At 32.7% G+C, this 16,834-nt stretch overlaps 1 protein-coding gene across 4 annotated transcripts in view; it reads right to left on the bottom strand.

Annotated features, from left to right (window-relative positions):
* Positions 1 to 16,834, bottom strand: part of LOC106875251 (protein-tyrosine sulfotransferase 1) — a 503,452-nt gene that overhangs the window by 213,553 nt on the left and 273,065 nt on the right. For all 4 annotated transcript variants that reach the window (XM_052968563.1, XM_052968566.1, XM_052968565.1 and 1 more), the window contains one exon: positions 1,348 to 1,389. The gene's annotated coding sequence lies outside the window, so the exon portion shown is untranslated. The remainder of the gene's footprint in view (positions 1 to 1,347; positions 1,390 to 16,834) is intronic.

Here is a 16,834-nt window from a genome sequence, read left to right as displayed (position 1 = left end):
TGTGTGTGTGTGTGTGTATACATGCAAAATATATGTGATAAATTTAAAGAAAACAATGAAAGCTGCTAGAAAAATTATGGTTTTGAGAAATATTATATGCATCTATCATCTGCATGTGAAAATGCCTTCTGAAATGGGGGTGTAGAATAAAATTAAATGACTACAATTCTATATTTTCAATATGCAAATGTCATTTATGGGTTAGGAAAATAATAATTTTTAAAATAGGTATAAAGAGTCAGATTTAAAAAATGAAAGAGTGGGATTTTGTGGCATTCATCCCATGACTTTCCTAAAAATACAAGTTGAAAACAAAATGGTTTTAATTGGGTAGTTTTGAAAGTTAGTTGTGGCTTTATCAAAACTGTCAGAAAGATAATAGAAATATCAAGAACCATTTTTTTTTTCTTTTTAATCTCACTTTTGTATTTTTAAAACATAATAAAATGAAGTAGCAAACAAATGCTATGCATATATCTATTTAGAATACTGAAACTTATGAAGAAATCTTGCACTATTCTTGCTATCATTATTTACATTTATTCTATCTTTACACATTTTTGCCTGTGATTTATCATTATTCACCAGGTAATTCAAAAATTAGCAAAGATTATCTGTTAAAATTTGAAAGTATTTTGCTAGTAAAACATTATCTTAAGCAAGATTTATATAATTCAAATCTAAAAACTTCAACTAAATATTCTATCTCCTAATATATCTTGTTCTGTTGGTTTTACTTCTTTTATGGATTTTCCACAAATCTCCTTACTTAATAACATATATAATCTGACTTGAATATCATTTATCGATCAGGTTTTTTTTTTCCTTTATATTTCTGTCTTGATATTTTCATCAGTATGTTCTCTGATTGTTCTCCTGTGCCATATCTCTATAGGAATTTATATCCATGCAATAGAATTCAACTCATGATTTCTAACAATGGACCTTTGTAACATAGCCTTTTATTTTTTTTTTTACAATAAATGGATTACAATACCCATCTCCACTCCATAACACAGCCAGGTTATTAAACTATTTTAATATTCTCTGTTCAATAAAATAAGTAGACAGAGGTAGAGAATGGTGAGAGATTGGAAAGAAGAGGAAGAGGAGAGGTGTGTGTGAGTCAGAGAGAGAGAGAGAGAGAGAGAGAGAGAGAGAGAAAAGGTATTACAAGCCAATGGGCAAAATGGATATTATATGACTTAACTTATAACAGGATAAACAAAGCAGTTAATCTTTAATTCAAAAGATCAGCAATGGAAACCTTTCTGAGTAAGAAAATGTATAATCATTTATATACATTTGGTCATTAAATCTTAAATCTTAGAAATATGTTCAACTTACTCAAATTCTGAAATCACACAAGGTATTTTGTTTGGTTTGTACCTGAAAATACAAGAAATTAAATATAAGTATTCCTTTCAGAAACCCATATAAGCGCATTTTCAAAATCCTTTATTTTCGTTATTTCAGTCATCAATCCCTATACAAGCATTTTACTAAAAGAAAATGTAATAAATCAATATCACATTACTATAAAATTGAAGAATAAATATTAAAATAAAATCTAAGTTCATATAGTATTTCTAATCATTATGATTATTTTCCAATACTGACGGTTCTACAATTTTACACAATAGTTTAGTTACAATGTTCTTTCTATTACTATTAATAATAATTTTTTTTTTTTTTTTTACTCTAAGGAACAAAGCAATCAATTTTTTTTATTGCTTGTATTTTGCATTTTTTTTAATATCAAAAATATAACCACAAATCAAAAACAATGATAGGTAATGGGTAATTAATTAAAACAGTTTTGTTTTTTGTAGATATATTAACTTTTAATTCAACATTTTGAGATTTCAATACAAAGAATGTCATGGGATAAACTACCGACCTGACATCACAGATTAAAATACAAGTAACGAATATGCCTAATGATGAGTGGTCGACTATAAATATTGAAATTAACGGGTGCTAAAATCTATCTTGGAAGATATGTAGCAATGTCTTTTGTTCTTCTTTTACTGGTTTTTGTATGTATACACTTAGATTAAAATCAGTGTGGAAGTTAGAGACCAATACATACAATCAGAATGTACCATTTTTCATGCTATGCTCATTACAAACAAACACACACATATCTGTATACACACACAAATATATGTAGACCTACAATCATGCACACAGCTGGCTTCTACACAGCTTCCATTTACCAAATTTCACTCACAAGGAATTTTGTTAATTTGAGGTAATTGTAGAAAACACTTGTCAAAAGTGACTTGTAATAAACAGAATCAAACTTGGAACTGCAGAGTTGCGAGGTGCATCTCTTAACCACACAGCCAATCTAACAACCTCACATTACTGGTACTCTGTTGGTTATGACAATGAGGGTTCCAGTTGATTCAATCAATGGAATAATCTGCTCATGAAATCAATGTGCAAGTGGTTAAGCACTCCACAGACACACATACCCTTAATGTAGTTCTCAGGGAGATTCAGCATGACACAGACAAGGCTGGCCCTTTTAAAATACAAATACGACTCATTTTTGCCAGCTGAGTGAACTGGAGCAACATGAAATAAAGTGTCTTGCTCAAGGACACAACACACCACCAGGAATTGAACACACAACCTTACAGTTGAGAGCTGTATACCATAACCACTAAGTTATGTGCTTTCACTAATGTGCACAATTATTTTACCAGAACTTGTGAATTGTTTTACTTAGAATTAATTCAGCAAAGATTATGAGCTGAGGTTTTTAATTATCACTTAATACCCCTGTTGAAACAAAGCTGTTGACTGAATTATAGAGGGAAGATAAGTTGTGGATATAAACAGAACAGATAATGGTTTATCTTTTTGTGGGGTTGAAGAAAAAAGTTGCATTGCTGTATGTCTAAGAAAGATATTGAATAAATCTCGTCTTATTTAATGAGTGTTAAAGTATAAAATGAAAATCAGAGCATCTTAATGATAGATTACAGATCTAATTAGGAATTGATATGTACTTTGATAACTACTAAATATTAAGAAATAAACTGGAACTCTAAAACAAGTGTATTGTAGTGTATCTAAAACAAGTGTATTCTTGGAAAGTTGACAAAAGTGAAAGTATGAAATACAACGAAAAAAAGTAATGAATGCAATTATTATAGAATAGGAAATGTTCTTTCTTTATTCAACAGATGCAATATAGGTAGTTTTAAAAATGCTTAAAAACCACCTATAATTTTTGAAAAAACTAGTAGAATGTTGGGCAAAGTATACATATTAAAAAATTGCAGTTGTAACCCCTTAGTTTCAGAATAAAAAATCTACTGAGGTCAACTTAGCTTCAGAAAGATGAAAGGTGAAGCAACAGTCAAGTACTTGAATAAGAAATAATCAAATAAAACTCTGAGGATAGTGCCACAGCATAGTTACAATCTACTGATTGACAACAGTAAAGGAGAAAAAGAAAATGGAAATATTTGGTAATGAAATAAAATAATTAGGAAATACACAGTTATTAAGCTAGTTAATAAGGGGGCGAAAAAAATCAAAACTCTTGTACAATTAAGAAGATGTTTTCCTATATTAACTAAATGTAGAAAAATATACATTAATACAAAAGTAAAATAACAAAATATTGAAGATGGATAGCTCCTCACAATGCAAAAAGAAAAAAAGTTTAATAACCTTTATATATTTCAGGCACCAAGGTCCATCATCAGAATGAAATGGTCAAGAAATGTAAGTCTATGCAGTACCAGCCATAAGGCTAGGACTGTATAGACTTGCATGGTTTACTAATATACTTTTACATTTTTACAGGGTAGGACACTCTCAGCCTTCCCTATTTCGTTATTTTACTTCTTTATCACAATGTTTCAAGCAAGCAACAAGGCTCTTCATAAATTGATATACTTACTCCGACTGATATCTCAAATAATCTTTCCTAACATTCTCACAACATCAGCAGAGCAAAGACTACACCCAGGAAATACTTCAGTACCCAGGAGCTGTGAACTCTCAGAAAAAGTCAAGTTTGACACACATCAGGGACAATGCTGCTTCTATGCGTATAAACAATAAGGTAAACCAAGTTGCATGACAAACATATTTATTGCTCTCAGGAATTATAATACAAAACAACTGGAAACTAATGAACAAAGAGAGAGCGAAGTGGGAAAGCTTGTACGCAATTTCCATAATATACAATTTTGCACCCACTAAAAGGCAAATACCCTGAGGTGTCTCCATTAGCAGCATCTGAAGACGTGACATGAAGCTTACAATCAATACACTCCTTTAACAGTCATCTGCGCCATTGCAACAACTAGTTTTATCATTATTACCAGAAAAACACTAAAAGATGTTCAAAATATACTTAGAAACAACAAAGGATTGAATAGGTAGTGTTAGACAATATCCCAAACTACTGCAACCTCTGTTTCACAGAGAAACTCTATTTAATCTGCTGTCCTACCTCAAAATTAAAGCAAGAGAACCATGATTTCAACTAGTGAACAAATTGCCAAATTCTTCAAGAATCTTAAGAAGGAAACCTACCCCCATATACTTTTAATAAATGACAGAAGCAGCTAACAGTCTACACCATCCAGATTCATTTTATAATACCCTGCATAGTCAACCTCAGAGATAATTGAATAAAACTGTGGCTCATACAAAGACACACATAAATAAAACATATCTCTCTATTTTGAGAGAAACAGATAGAGCAAATCTAAAGGAGAAAAAGAAAATACAGGTAAGTTATGATAAAAGATGATTAAATTTGTATTTAAAAATGATTAGCCACATATATTTGTGACCTAATTAATAATACCTTAGTTGCTTCACACTAAAGGTATTCAACCAAATCATAATGGCAGCTACATATGAATATTAGGGACTTATAACTAGAGAAATATTATGGACTTTAAGGGTTGAAATGAAAAGGAGCAAATTGAATTAAATAACTGCATCAAGATTTGTCGGATATCTTTCACTCCATTAAACTAAAATTTACTTCAATGACCAAAAGGAAAAGAAAATTAAATAATATTGACTATCAAGTAAAGATGATTCAATCTATTGCTATAAAGATTAGCAACCAATGAACCAATAACACATGCCATAACGTTTTAATCAAATAAAACTACACAGGTATTTTAAGATAAGTTTTCAGACTATTAACATCACCTTTATAAATGAAAGAGTTTTTAAATAATACATACATACACACACACACACACATATATATACATATATATATATATATGCTTCGCTGGACGAGTAATAACAGTGTGCACATAAGACAGAATGTAAATGATTTGAGAGAAAAACTGGGTACACGTAGCATCAGATACAAGAGAGAAGACTGCACTGGTAATGCATATTAATGCATATTAATGGAGACAGCTGCATCAAGTGGTGTCAATCTCTAATTGTAGAGAGAACATGTGAAAGAGGTAAACCCAGGAAGACGTGGCATAAAGAGATGAGAAAGGATCTACAGATGTTAGCACTCACAGAGGGGATGACAGGGAACTGGGACTCTTGGTGGTTTGCTGTGCTTGAAAAGACATGTCAAGCTAATAAAAGCGCGGATGCCCTTGCATACAGACTCATCCCCAGCAAACCTCTCCAGCTGAGCATCCCTAATATTGTGGGTTTGGGTTTATAGGTTGCTGGGGCTATGTAAAAAGCACCCATGCTGGTGCTGTGTAAAAGTACCCAGTACACTATGTAAAGTGGTTAGAATTAGGAAGGGCATCCTGCCATAGAAACCATGCCAATGCAGACATGGAGCCTGAACAGCCCTTCAACTGGTCAGCTCATGTCAAACTGTCCAACTCATGCCAGCATAGAAAACAACTGCTAAATGATGATGATGATATATATATATTATGCAGGCAGAGCTATAGATGCAGGCATAGCTGTATGGTTAAGAAGAAGTTTACTTCGCAACCATGTGGTCTTGGGTTAAGTCCAACTGTGTGGCACCATTTTGAGTGGATCTGGTGGATAGAAACTGAAAGAAGTCTATTGTGTGTGTATGAGTTAATGTGTTTCTGTGTACCCTTGTGTAGAGATCATGCAATGGTTGTGGATGAGCATCAACATTATACAGGTAAGGTTGTTCATTTCCACTCTTCCATGGAAAGCATGTCTAGCTATGGGGAATTATTAGCTTGCTTGGGAAAAGATGAGGGTTGGTGACAGGAAGAGCATCTGGTTGTAGAGAAGCTGCCTCAACAAATTTCATCTGATCCATACGAGCATGGAAAAATGAAAGTTAAATGACGGCAGTGGTGGTGGTGATGACGACGATGACTACATTTTATTTGTGTTGACCGTCAGTCACCGTCAGATATCCGATTCATATATATAGATTCATACACATAGTACCAGACTATATTTCTACTATAAGCTTTTATTTCTAAACACTAAGAAAAGTAGCAGTATTATGCAATAGTCTATGAAGGTATCCAAAAATACAATACCTGATGAAGACTGAAGATCAAATCACTTAAAACATAATGTAGTAGTAAATATCATCATCTTATTAGCAACAACCAATTTCAGATATTTGGACATTTAATATATAACTATTTTACTTTCCTAGTTTAATAATATTGCTAATTGTCATTAGAAAATGAGATTTTATTGATATGAGAGTGAAATTAAATTTTAGCTGTTATAGGAAATATGTTTTCAAAATATTAAACTATTGGTTGATTTCTTCTATCTACCCTTGGGAATATAAGTGTAGCACCACATATTATCATGCTACATCATTACACCACAATATCCTCTGATTTCTGTACCTAGGTCAAAGTTCCATATTTAGTAAATATTCTCCACATTTCTTTCAATCCATTTTTATATATTCCCTAAAAGCTCTTCTACTACATCCAGATCTATTGTCCGTAATGTTGCTTGTAAGATGTCTTGCATGATAGGATTGCTTTTCTATCCTGCCATTCATTTTACATTGTAGTGCTATCTATTTGCCAATTAGGAAATTCAGCAATGGAATTCTGTCATTCCCTCTAGGTCAAAAATGATTATTGATAGTTGCAAGAGCAGAGGTTGATCAATGAAAATATAGGATAGCGCAGAAAATAGAGGTATGAAAAAGACGACATTCAAACAACTCACCTAGTCCCTTCTACCTGTAAGTACATATGTGACGTGCGAGTGCACGTGTGAATATATGCATGTGAGAGAGAGAGAAAGAGAGAGAGAGATAATCACAAGTGATTGTTTTTTTTTTTTTGTCAGAGTTTATTTGTAAATAAACATCTATTTCAAATACAGTAGAAAACACTGAAGAAAACAAAATTAATACTTCAGACTTGGCTGACAGTTAGTATGATAAACTATTTTGGAATGACTTTGGGTGTAAGTAGGTGAGCAGGATTGTGCTAACTAATATTCATTGTAGACAGAGATCACAGGAAAGAAAGAAAGTCAATAATACAACATTATCCAGGAGTAAAGTAGTTTTTGAAGAGAGTAGGTTGAAGATTTTAAAAGATAACATTCAGAAATCAATGCAAGAAATGAAAACAGTCTGGGAAGACTAAAAGGTCGTCAAAAAGAGTGAATAAAAAATTTGATGAAATACTATGGAGGTACTTGTTTTCAGAAAAAGGGACTTTTCTGCCAACCTCAAACAGTCTATCACCTCTACTATCACTTAAGCATGACCTCGTATCGTTCTTCCTATTATAAACTCTTACAATGCAATAAAGTATCTTCTTTGGATATGAATCATGTATTTGAAATAATTGGAAAGTAGACATTGAAAACTGAACTATAAAGACCTTTTCTAATGCAAGTAATGTCTTAATGGACATATAACCAGAGCAGTAACAAGCCCATAGCCATGGTTCCTAATGGCAAAGAAAAAAATGAGCTGTTTATGTATATGTCAAAACAGGAGATTAGAAAAAAAAAATTTAGTTTGATATGTAATTTACTCAGCAAAAAAATATTTTCCAGAATTTTCAACTCATGCATACCTCTCCCAATTATAACATTTACATATAACTTTAGATTGCTGGAATAAACAAATGTGCTTCAAGAGAACACAGCTTGGATTTTAACCCTATCTACATTATATATCTGTGCAAGTGCATATATGTACATGTGCACACATTGTGCATGTGTGTGCATGTGCTTGTGTGCATATGTACATGGAGACAAAGGTATGCACATGTGTATGTGTTATGTGTGTGCATATATATATATATATATGTCTGTGAGTATGTGTGTGGGCATGTGTGCCTTCGTGTGTGTGTGTGTGTGTGTGTGTGTGTGTGTGTGTGTGTATGCATGCATGCAGATGTGTGAATGTACATCTAAGCACACATACATACTTGTATAAGTATGGATGCATATATGCAGATATATGGACATATATATGTACACATATACCATCACATCTACTGCTCCTTCCTACTTCCCCCCAACCACATGACCGATGACTAGCCACACGCTTGAAACTCAGAGTACTGAGGAATCAGAATCAAATTATTTTGATCTGAATCAAACTGTTCTGCACACATACACACACACACACACATATAGATAAATGTGCCACCATGGCTATGTGGTAAGAAGCTTGCTTCCCAACCATATGGTTCCAGGTTCAGTGCAACTGCATGCCACCTTGCACAAGTGTCTTCTACTATAGCCCCAGGCTGACCAAAGCCCTGTGTGTGGATTTGATAGATGGAAAGTGAAACAAGCCCATCATATGTGTGTGTGTGTGTGTGTGTGTGTGTGTGTGTGTGTGCCCTTGTGTTTATCCCCTACCACTGTTTGACAACCAATGCTGGTGTGTACATCCCTGTAACTTAGCAATTTGTCAAGAGAGACTGACAGAATAAATATCAGGCTTAAAAAATCAACAGGGGTCAATTTATTCAACTGAAAAAATTTCCAAGGTGGTGCTTTAGCATAGCCCCAGTCTGAAACAAGTAAAGCAAAAGGTAATATATATATATCATCATTTAACATCTGCTTACCATGCTGGCATGGGTTGAATGGTTTGACAGGAGTTGGCAAAGCAGAAGACTGCACTATGCTTCGTTGTTTGTTTTGACATGTTTTTTTTCACAGCTGGATGCCCTTCCAAACACCAACTATTTTACAATACCTTTATATGTAATAGGAAATCAATAAAATTGCCCCACCTTTCCAGAAGATTGCTGTCTCCTTGTGCTTCCTCATTCTTAATAGCATTTCTGACTTTCCATCCAGGATCTCTCAGATGACTATTCAGTCTCATCCCTGATCTTCATGGGTTGAAGCATAGGTGACAGTGTAAGCTGTAACTTACTGTGCATTTCCAACTAGTTATGTCTGCACATATTGCAGATTTAATCAGGTTACACAGGACTTTCAGTACAAAGAATAACAAATGAGGTCACCAGAAAAAGACATCTGTACGTCACTGGATTATAGTGATAAAGGCCTGGACAACACGAGTACCATCCTGAGCATCTGTGATTTGTAACTAGAGACATGCTAAAGCAAGATGACCAGTAATCATGTCAAACTATAGAGTTCACATATGAGTGTCATTTTCCTACAAAAATGCTGTGACAATCATACCCAAGACATCAGTACATACACATACACATATGCCTATGGCTTTTGTGGACCCTCCAGGACCAATGAGAGTGATATGATTAATTTTCCCTTGGAATAGTTATGAGTTAACTGTGGCAGAAAAGGCAATGGAAGGGAATATTAAGGTTTTAGGACTGGGCATTGTGTTTAGTTTGGTCCTTGGACATGGATGGTCACATTATAAGTGACACTAGAAGGAAAGTGAGCGAGTCAAGAGTGCCTAAAATTGATTAGTTAGCTTCAATGAGCAGATGCCTCTGTTGTAGTGGTAGAAGTGGCAAAGAGAGGGCACAGCACACTTGTGAGTCAGTGATTGGCATGTGTGGTATGAATCCATAGTTAAACATATTTGTCCACAATATTTCAAAGTACTTAATGTTTTGTATAAATACCTTCTAAATTTCTTTTGCAAAGGGTACACCATGCTAAAGCAATGCTTAAACCAGAAACAAGATAATGAACACTTTAGGCTATTCGTCAGATCAGATTATAACAATTTGAAATGCACTGAGCTGAGTATATTGAATTGATACCAATGTTGAACATTGAATGATGATGTTTTCATGTCAGTCTAAATACCATTATCTACTTCTTGGTGCCAGACAATCTTCCTCCTGGTGCCAGACAATCTAACCCTTAGTAGCGGATTAGAACAACTCTTTGCAGCCTGTGAATTGTTGTTAGCTTCTTCCATCCAGTCTTCCTTTGTAGGTGGATAGCATAGTTTTGTGAACAAGCAAGAACTCTGAAGTGACTCCATTGGTATGTGACGCAGCATTGAAGCCAACTAACAATAAATATGGTTATAAATCCTCAGAGCTTTGCTAAAAGAGACCAAACACTTTGCTGTCAGCTAATAAGGACATATTAAGATCGGTTTGTCTGTAGTTAACTTGTTCAAAGAAAGAATGCTACTTTACCGTTACCAATATTATTTTCTGTTGATAGTGTGTTGGCAGAATCAGTAAAGCCTAAGGTTTATGACATTTAGTTGCATTTCTTTATGTTTTGAGTTCAAATCTTGCTGGGGTGGAGTTTATTTCATGGGCTCTCAGAAGGAGGAACAACAAAGCAGCAGACAAATATTTGAGTAGATATAATCAACAGTTCCTATTCCCAAAATTTGTGGCCTTATACCTGTGTATCCCTCTATGTTGTGAGTTCAACTCCCCTGGGACTTTGTCATACATCCTTCTAGGGAGTCAAAGAAATAAGAAGTCAAATATTGGAATCGATCTCATCAACTGTTTCTCTTCCTAAAATCCATGGCCTTCTGCATATGTGAAAAAAACCATTATCATTTTATGGTGGATGTTAATATATTTTTCAGAAGAGGTTTTCATCTTTGAGAAGGTTGAATATTGAATTAGGTATTTAGAAATAATCTTGATTTCTTCTGGGAGACTTCAATTATCACTTTTTGTAGTTACTATTTTCTGAAACAGTGTTTACACTTCTTTAGCCTGTCTGTCCAGCTAAAGTTAATATCACTTCAATTGATTATACAGCGTGAACTGTAGCAAAATTTGACAATGTTGGTAACTTAGCTTGAACATCTAAAGACATTAATAGTATGAAATGTAATGGAACTATAAACTTATTTTGGGTTTTATGTAAAGAGGATGAAAGTTTTAAATTCAAAAACTAAGCTGTTTTAATAGTGAATTTTTCATTTTTAAATGGTTTAATCAGAGGAGGAAGTAGAGTGTTTATCCATCATTTAAGGGTTTTCAAGCATGATAGGAAGTATTGAGGAAGCTATCCTCAGACCAACAGAGACCTCGTCTAAACTTGAACAACAAAGTAGCTGCAAGAGCTATGTGCTGGCAATTCATTAAGTCTACTATTTCATATGGCAGCTTCCATAAATTCAAAAGTTATCATCAGACAGTGATGTGGTTAGGATATTATTGTTGTTATTATTTAATAGAGGAAATAGCGAAATAGTAAAATATAAAAAAAAAAAAAAACTGTCAGGAGATTAATATTATGATCTTCAAAGCTAACAACTTAAAATGCTCAAATTAACATTTCTATGCTATATACATCCAACATACACTTCATAATAAAAAGTTCAAATTAACATTTCTACACTATACATCTAACTACTTAGACTTAATAATAAAAATTCATATCAGTTTATCATGTTAGTTTTATGTATGCATGTGTATGTGTGTGTGTGTGTATACACACATATACATACATACACACCAAACCAATAATGTACAAATTCAGCTATATTGGTCATAACAAAAATTGATGTGGTCTTTATATCACACTATTGAGCATACTTTCTAAAGCAGCAGAAAGATCCACTTTACTTCACTGGATGTATTAGACGTTTTCATTTACCATTCAGCAGACATAAATTATACAACAGTTTTATGCAGAGGAACAATGAAATATTGATATTTGCACAAGTGGTTATAAAGTCAGCTGCTCTATCAAGGTTTAGAGCACATAAAACACATGGAGTTCTTTTTTTTTTTAGGATACTAACATAATTCTGCTTGTTTGATTACCAAGTCAGGCTGAACAGTCATAAAATTATCTCACTTGAATAAATTTGTTCTATAGAAAGGGAATAAGGTGAAAATTTGATTTCACTCAAACAAATGTAGCTGGTCTTGTATTCTACGCATAAACAGTAAAGTTCTTTCTTCAACTAGAACAACTGGAAATAATGAGATAAAATATTTATTAAAAAAAAATTAAAACTATTTTTCAACAATGTTAGATATTTTTGACCAAATGAAAAATAAAACAAAAATTTGTTAAATTTACTATATAGTGTTGACAATGGCCAAATGTGTAGTTGCCAAGTGTAGGTATCATGCTGAATCTCTGTCAGAATACAATATTAATGAAGTCAACATCTGAGACAATGTTTATAATAATTCCTTACTGTGTCAATAGAACTTAGGGTGAAATAAAATTTAGGGGGAAATTAATAACAATGAAAAAATCTTGACAATATATTCATGACTTACTTTTCTTCACAGTATTAGGAACCTATACAAACTCAGTAATAGTTGATGAGAATTTGATAAGAAAGTTAATATAATTATCCTAAGTAACGTATTCCTGAAATTGTCTTTTTATCATTTGTCAACATATATTTTGCTATCGTCATATATTTGGCTACACACAGCTTTATACTTTAAATCTTGGTAAATCAATAAAAAGTAAAATAAATTCTAGGCAATACCAAAACTTAGATACAAGATGTGACAATGGAAACTGGGCAGTTAGCATTGATTTATTCTGTTTAGTTTCACCAGATTACTACATCCAATGATTTTCATTCCACAATGAATTCAATAAAAATTATTCAAATTGTTATCACACTCAAGAAAGACATTCTTTTTTCAAATGAACCAAACTAATTGTGCTACATAATACTGACATTTCAAGGTTTTGGTGAGCCCTAAGGTTTATAGTTCACAACTCTGATATAAAAAAAAAAAAAAAGCTTTTCCATCATGGTGTCATGATCTGAGTCAGGTCTTATCCAGAGTTACTGCCTACCTACTTTGTCTGTGGTGATCATATTTCACATCAATGTTCTAATTTTAGTTGGGTGCCTATCACTAACCAGTTTACAGAGTGTATTACATAATATTTACAATTAAATTAAATAAATTTAATTTACTGTGTTATGTGAATTTGGGAGATAAAAGGAATTTTCCATGATAGAGTATCTAAAATTAAAACAAAAGGTTTCACCTACTGGTGCAGAAAACAATAGTTCACTTCCTATCAAAATATTAAAAGTAAGGAATTAATGTGGTGACAAGTCAAACTTGGAAAAATTATAAAAGCTAGATGAGTATTCTATGAACTAAATTTCTTCACTTTATTAGTACAGCAGCATCTCATAAATGTAGTGAGTTAAAAAGCTCTGACCAACTAAAATTATCCAAGCAATCATGAGACAAACACTCTCATTGGGTAATTAAAATTTAACAGTGATTATATTGCGGATATTTCATATATACCTATATAGTGATCACATTTAGTCATACTAGCTGAATAAAATGTTTCACTAAGGAGATCTAATAAGACTGAAATATGACCACTACTTTTATCAGTTGGTCTTAAAGATGAGATCCACCCTAATCTACATTGTCTGTATTCTCAAAAAGTTTCAATCAACTAACCTTATTGAAGTATATGTTCCTTGCTGGTTTCTAAATTTCAAACAACCCAATAGGGAGTTTTTGACTTCTAGCTGTTTTAACAATCTAAGTTAATCAAAGGTTTTCATCTTACCAAACTACATATATATAAATATCTATATATATGAGATCCACCTGTACTACTGTAAATAAGACCCTTGCAGTATTTGTATCTATAATGCAGAATGTTTCACCTGAGTATTCCTCTCGGCTATTTAAGCCAGAAGCTGGTGTCCGAGCTCAAACGTACTGATAAAAGTTTTAATCTAAATTTGTAGAAGTTTTTTTATTTAAACATTTGTTCTTTTTGAGGTCATCCCACCTGAGACTGCTCTGCTTCTATGATACAAACTACTCATTTTAAAGTGATCGAAATTAAAACCTTCCATCAAAATTTCATGTTCCAAACACCCAGTTAATGATGGTTTCAAATTTTGGCACAAGGCCAGCAATTTGGAGGAAGGGTGTAAATTGATTACATCGACCCCAGTGCTCAACTAGTACTTATTTTATCAACCCATTATTTTATGACCTCGGTAGAATTTGAACTTAGAACATTAAAACAGACAAAATGCTGCTAAGCATTTCGTCCAGTGTGCTAATGATTCTGGCAGTTTGCAGCCTCCACACCTGCTTTATAATGATAAATTTTAATACATTCTTTATTAATTTCAAAATTAATTGAAACAACGGTAGTGTGTTTCATTAGAAACTATGGTAACTAAAGTGTTAATGCTTGTAATTAAAAGATATTCTCTTTGCTTTCCAGCCACATGGTCCTTGATTTAGTCCCACTGTGTAGCACCTTGGACAAGTGTCTTCTATAAAAGCAAACCAAAACCTTACGAATGGATTTGGTAGATGGAAACTGAAAAGAAGCCTGTTGTATGTATATATCTATGTGTGTGTGTGTGTGTGTGTGTGTGTGTGTGTGTCTTTATGTACGTCCCCCACTGCCGCTTGACAACCAGTGTTGGTGTGTTTATGTCCCCGTAACTTAGTGGATTAGCAAAAGAGACGGATAAAATAAGCATCAGGGCTTAAAAAATAAAGATGAGTACTGGGGCCAATTTATTCAACTAAAATTCTTCAAGGTGGTGCCCCAGCATGGCCGTAGTCTAATGACTGAAACATGTAAAAAGTAAACAAGAATACTGAGACACTGACATTAATATAAATAGAATTATACATAACAATTAAACTGAAGCTATTAAGAAACCAGATGTAATTAGAAACACATTTTTGTATAATTTTAACAAGGTTAGAATGTATTTTAATACTCAATTGTAATTGGATTTAGAAGAGCAGAAAATAGCTCACATAAATAACTGATAAATGACTGTAATAAACTTATTAAGGATTGAGGTGAATTTATTAACATTAAATCAGTAAAATAATAATCACTGTGTTGTGAACAGGAAATCCATTTCATAATCATATCAACATTTTAAACAATTAATATAATTGTTAATTTGTTATTCAAGAGATTTATAATTTGAAAAAGCAAATTAATAAAACTGATACAGATAATAAATAATTGGTGTTAAGTGGCATGTAATGCTACATAACATTCCTTGATTAATTAACTTTAATAATAGTGATTTTTACAAATCTCGCAATCAGTGGATTTTACAAATTCAACAATTAATGAGGATTTGAAATAAAAACTGGGGAATGATATTATAAAATGGTTATTTGAGACACACACACACACACACACACACACACACACACACACACACACACACACACACACACACACACACCATCACCAGCAACAACAACAATAAAACATGCACACAGCAAACTGTTACTTGCCAATAAATAAATAGATATTCACAAGGGAATCATATAGTTTATAAAAGTAAATTTCAGATACCAACTTGGACTGCTTTCTCTTCATATCTTATATATCATAAGATTTAAAGAAAAAATAATGCACTATTATATATTGATGAAGTTTTGTACTGTCATTACTGTTTATATTTATGCATTTTCAATATGGATGCTAGGCAAGTTATGTAAAATATCTCAAGGGAATGATAAACACTTGGTAATTACAACTGTGAAAGGAATGATTTAAATAATTACAGTACAATATAAAATGTTTTCTCTTTTGAAATGTAATTAATAACATTGTTTTCAATTCCTAGTAACAACAATGCAAGAACACAATAATCAGAAAAGCATTAAGCCAAATATTTCAATTTGAAAAGAACAAACCTATTCAATGCGACGCATATACTTTTGATGTTTTGAACTTCCTTATATATCTTCAAATAACTTCCATATGCGATATTTGAAAATGATATTTAGATAAATAAGTATCTTTTCAGTAGGATGGTAGAAAATCTGCGTTTCTAAAAAACTCTGTTTAAAAATAGATGTATATTTGGGCATTGTATTGTGATTATGATATATGCACTACAGATAACAATAAGTTGGTTAATTGCAATCATAATATACATTAAAATTTGAGGACACATTTATCACTTATCACTACTGTAGCTATACTCTTTATACCAACTTCAGTTGAGAAGAAATCTATCCAGACATACAATTTGCCATCCATCCCACAGAGTATGTTGGTTTCAAATTTTGGAATGAGGAATTTTGTGGAAGTGGATAGGTTGATTACATCAACCCCATTGCTCAACTGGTACTTATTTTACTGATTCTGAAATAATGAAAGGCAAAGTTGACTTCAGCAGAATTTGAATTCAGAATGTGAAGACAGACGAAATACTGCTGTGCATTTTTCCCAGCATGCACGCATGCACACACAAACTCACTCACAAGGCTTTGGTTTGTCCAGGGCTAGAGTAGAAGAGATTTGTCCAAGGTGCCATGCAGTGAGACTGAATCCAAAACCATGTAGTTGAGAAGTAAATTTCTTAACCACACAAACATGTATGCATGAAACAAGTAAACAATAAATGATTATATATATATATATATATATATATATATAATTGTAACGTGGAAGGTGTTTATAAGCCATTTAAAATAACACACAA

Source organism: Octopus bimaculoides, chromosome 6, assembly GCF_001194135.2.
Source record: "Octopus bimaculoides isolate UCB-OBI-ISO-001 chromosome 6, ASM119413v2, whole genome shotgun sequence".
Lineage (NCBI taxonomy): Eukaryota > Metazoa > Mollusca > Cephalopoda > Octopoda > Octopodidae > Octopus > Octopus bimaculoides.
This window is presented reverse-complemented; position numbering and strand designations above follow the sequence as displayed.